Consider the following 5,501-nt stretch of genomic DNA (forward strand, 5'->3'; position numbering starts at 1 on the left):
GCTAAACCCCAAATATTTGTAAAAGAAACATTACTAAAGCTTAATCACACATTGAGCATGAATAGTGGGAGACTTCAACACCCCACTCTCACCAATTGACAGGTCATCCAGACCAGTAGTCCCCAGACATTTTCCTCCTTATGGGATCATCCTCCCATAGTATTCTTTTTCTTCAGAATTGAGTTGATTACTCTTGATCTTTTTGTGCCCCCATTGAAATGTTGAGATTGTGTTTTCAATGACTGTGAAGAATGGCCCTGACATTTTTATTGCGTTTAAGCAAGGAAGAAGGAGCAGTGGTGGGGAAAACAGGGGCGAGGAGGAACAAGGCACAAAAAGGACATATGACAAAACAGCAAAGAAACCTACTATCCTGCAATTAAAAATCAAAAACTGAAAAATAAACAATTAAAATGTCATTGGATGAAGTAGTAGAACACTTGTGGTATGCAGTAAGAGGGGTAAGATGCTGGGAATTAAAGGTCGGGCCTGCTCTGCATAATGTTCAAGAACAGGCTATGGGGGACAGCAGGGAATAGGGATTGGTTGATCAAAACTAATAATAAATGGAAAAGCATTTGTTTTTAAGCTAACTCTATATACAATTTTTAAAGGAACTTGATTGAGGTTCTCTGAGAAGACACGTTATTAAGTAGAAATCTCAGTGCCAGCTCTGGGATCCTTCCCTATGAGTTATTGGTCAAAGTAGGCTCAGAGATTCCTAGAACAGCATAGGCTATTGCTGTGGATCACAATTACTTTCCACAACTAGATAGAAAGACACATTGCTAATGACACTCTGGTTGCAGAGCATAGAGAAATGAAGTTGTAACTGAAAAAGTTCCTCCCTGCTGGCTAGTTTTCATAGCGCCAGAAAGAAGATGCTATATGGCCAGGAGCTCTATCAATAGTCATATCTAGCACTGTACCTTACATCCTACAATATGGACTCATCAGTCAAGACAAGCCCATTGGAGCAATAGAAGCATGAAGGAAACCAACTAGTTTCTTATTGGATTCAAGACCTGCTCACAGGAGGGAATTCATGCTTGGTACATTAAACCTGATCTCATAACTCAGGAGATCATAGGCCTTGGGGAAACATACCCATAGCTAAGAGCTATTGAGAATTGATGGGAGAGTCGGTTTTTTCAGGGATACAGTGCCTGAGAGGCTATAATTGATTGTCCTACATCCATATACATGTAGGCAACAATAAGTAGATTTTTTAAAAAGAATTATTTATTTTATATGTGTGAGTGCACTGTAGCTGTCTTCAGACACACCAGAAGAGTGCATCGGATCCCATTACAGATGGTTGTGACCCATCATGTGGTTACTGGAAATTGAACTCAGGACCTCTGGAAGAACAGTCAGTGCTCTTAACCTCTGAGCCATCTCTCAGTAGATTTTTTAAAAATAGCACATGATATGTGTCCCTAGTCTCTTTAATCATTCCTGAAGGCACAGAAATAAATTGTTGACCTAGATCTACTCTTATGCTCCCCCATAGGTTCCTGGAACAGGAGCTCCCACAACAGACTACCTGAAGCTAATCAGTCACTAAGTTTTGCCCTGGAAGAGTGACCACCTTGTGGGAACCAGACTGATCCCCTGGAGACAGTGATCAAGGAAACTGCTGACCTAGGTCTGCCGCTGCCCTCAGGGTATCCCGGCATCACTGTGTGCCGGGCTGTACTGAAATGAATGAGACTTAGTCGAGCTGGTGGATTAGCAGGATCTCAATGCAGGAGAATAGCCTCCTCCAGAGAAGGTTTTCAGTGAAGCAGCTTTCTTTATTGGGGGGAAGGTGAACAAGGATGATATATACCTTGGGGAGTGGGTAGGAGGTTTGGGGGTGAGTGTACATCATTGACTGGAGCAATGGTACTGGGTATGATTCATTCGAGTGAAAAGGAATTCTAGGTGCTTGCTAGACATGTCCTTAAAAGGACATTTAATCTGTAATTTGGCTGCCCGGTTCTGTGACTACCTCAAGGGTGGTGGAAGCGGAGGTCATAAGGCTTGTGAGCTCTGGGACATGCAGGCCCAGAGCAAGGAGAAAAATGTCTGAGTCTTGCAGACATCTCACAGGAAGAAAAGATCAGCATTGATTCCACACTTCGGGGCTTGATGAGCTTTGTTCCCGGCCATTCTCTGTTTCTGTGGTTGAATCACTTCTGCAGAAATCATTTGCTAGTTTTCCAAAGTTCCCTGCAGCCTCACCTTCCCACTAAACTATGAATAAGGTTTTTAAGATCCAACATATGACCATTCTTTTGAATTTTCACATCCTGCGACTCCACTACACTAATGTTCTAGTCTGCCTTTTCTGCCACTCTTCTTCCCACTGTCAGCTTGCTTTTTATAAATTCGGGTTATTGAAAAGTTGGAGGGTAGAACGCTCCTTATCCCTCCACAGCCATCAGAGTTTTCCTTCTAGAGACAACATGGTTTAGTTTAGTGTCACCCATGATAAATGCCATGGAGACTTTTTCCGTACAACTTCATAGTTGGATTTAATCAGATTCTGCCAGGAAGACTGTTCTCCCATTAATAGCAGGAAACTCACGGAGCTCCCAGATGGCATTGACTCAGAACCCTAAGATCACATAAATATGAAATGGAAACAGATACAGTAAATAATGAATAAGTGGAAATTGGGAAGTGATCAGAACATTTGAATAAATCTGAGACCTGTTTCTAGGAACTAGAAATGATCAAGTCAGAATTTTTCTAGAAGGATCTGAATAAGTGATGAATGACTGATTTGGCCAAACATGCAAACACTTTCATCAAGGGCCTCTTGGGAAAAAGGCTTAAAACACTTTCTTAGTCAAGGCAAGGCCTCACCCCATCCCCACCCTCAGCTGCACTGAGTTTTGAACTTGATTCAGTAGAAACAGCTTCCTATTGTGCATCAAAACGTAGCGTAATTTTAAATATGATTGCTTTGTCACTGAGCCCTTATTGTTGAAAACGGCAAGTGAAGAAAAAGAGCGTGTTTTCCCTGTCACTGCATGTGCCTTGTGACTCCAGCAACACTACAAACTCATTCCAAGATCAGGACTCGGAAGACAAATGCCTCTTCCAGGAAGTGCCACTCTCCTTTTAGTTAGATACTGGAGTTATAGGCAATGACTGGTGGGAACTTTTTTCTCCTATAGCCTAAGGATAAAACTCTCCAGAATCCTCCAAATCATTCTCGCTTTTCTTTCCCCTCAAAGAAATTCATCGAAAGCTAGTACATTTATTATGCTCTTGAATACACTTGGCCAGCAATTACATGAAAATGTATTATAAAAATGATTGCTTTCATACTCATTAACCAACTATTAGGAGGAAAATGATCATAATCAGTCATCATTCTACTAATTCTATAACAGCATTTCAGATAGGAAAGCATCCCCTCCCTGCTTCCTAGCGAATTAGGCACTTGAACACAAAGGAGTCTGCCACTATAACACATCACGGCATCCCCTCGGAAATAAGGAGCTGCTTCAGCATCTGGGAGGAAAATTAAAGCTAGCCTTCCCATGGTCCCTGCTCATAGGCTTTGTAGGAGACTTAATCGAACCTGTCACTCCCTCCTGGCTTTCTGACAAATTTTAGTGTTTATTCCTTTCTGAGTAATTGCAGGGAAGCAATCAGATTAAAAATAAACTTTTAGATTATGTGTCATACAGTTGAAAGGAAAAAGAAATGCTTTCATATGTCTGCCTAAATTCATAGGACTGGACAGAGTCTATAAGAAGACTGGTACCTGGTCCTAGGCGCCTGATCAGTATAGATGGAGTCTGTCTCCTCGACTCCTATTCAGCCTGTTACTACAGCCCCAGTTTCATATACTATTATATCTATTATATATACATATATATATTATATAAGCATAAATACGTATATGTGCACATATACAGTGTTTACTGACTGTCACTCCTCTTCACATTACTGACAGCCTCTAGAGCTCGGTGGAGTGTGTGTTATTGTCTTCCCATATAATTTGAGAGTGAACTAAGGACATGGAGCATTAGCAGGTCTGAAGGGACTAGGGGTGTATTTTTGCTAAGCTTCTCAGCTGCCTTTTGAATGCAGCAGCCGTGAACGAGATCTACCCAAATCAGTATAATCCGGTCACTGCCTGCTCTGTGAACACAAAGGACACTGGCTATGCAGACAACTCTTCTCCATCTCAGACCCACACTGGGAAAAAGTCGCCTAATGTGAAAGAGGTGGTAAGAGATGATATGAAGAAGGCCTCAACCAATATGAGGTTTAGAAGTTGCTCAGGATATAAATTGGTTAAAAGTGAGTTTAATTGGGGACAGGTGGGTCTGTATGAAGAAAACATCATCATGTTCTGAATACATTGTCACAAGTAAGTTGGATACAGGAGTGGCTCTGAAGCTCAGAATCACCTGGAGTTCTTAGGTGTCCCTAGTGCTACCAAGATTTCTGGCAGAAAGTGCTTGAAGAAGCTTGAGGAAAGTGCATCTGTACCAAGTTCTCAGCCAATATTGATGCTGGTGGACCAGAGCCCAAGGAAACAATTGCGTTATTAGAACACAAGGTCTGATGGGGTAGGGAAGTTGGCTCAGCAGTTAAGGCCACTTGCTAATTTTGTTGAGGAATCTTATTTAGTTCCTAGCACTCTCAGGGTGGCTGACAACCACCTGTTACTCCAATTTCAGAGGGCACAATACCCTCTTCTGTACTTCACAAGTAACATGCATGAACATGGGACACACACATAACATGCAAGCAAAATGTTCATGCACATAAAACAAAAATAATATTTAAGAGACTATGTAATGGCTTGTTAACCCTTGTCCTGGATGCCTGGAAGCCAGTCTTCTGTTTGCCTTCGGAAAAAGATGTAGAACTCTCAGCTCCTCCTGCACCATGCCTGCCTGGATGCTGCCACGCTCCCACCTTGAAAATAATGGACTGAACCTCTGAAACTGTAAGCCAGCCCCTATTAAATGTTGTCTTTTATAAGAGTTGCCTTGGTCATGGTGTCTGTGCACAGCAGTAAAGCCCTAACTAAGACAAAATACAAAGTGTGAAAAGATGAATGAAGCCTGATTATAAATGGTTTGATAAGAGTTTATGGTTTATTGTTTAGGTATTTTTAAACTGCTTTAAAATTTTCAATGAAACTGGGGTGGAATTTATGCTGAAAATACCTTGAAAAAGAAAAAGATTCATTGATTATTTTAATGGTATGGAGGTCAAGCCTTTGGTTCCTTTAAAAGGTTGTGAGAGCCACATTAATGAAGTGACATCATGCAATCACTCCATTAGTCTGCCTTAAAATAAAATAACATTTTAAAATATGTGGGCACAATTTCTTGGTATACACCCAAAGGACTGTATGTCCTGCTACTAAGATGCATGCTCAGTCATATTGACTACTAACTCTACTCACAATAGCTAGAATAGAAACAACCTAAATGCCCTTCTACTGATAAATCGATATGGTGCAAATACACAATGGAATGCTA

The sequence above is a fragment of the Rattus norvegicus genome, chromosome 3 (assembly GCF_036323735.1).
Source record: "Rattus norvegicus strain BN/NHsdMcwi chromosome 3, GRCr8, whole genome shotgun sequence".
Taxonomy (NCBI): Eukaryota; Metazoa; Chordata; class Mammalia; order Rodentia; family Muridae; genus Rattus; species Rattus norvegicus.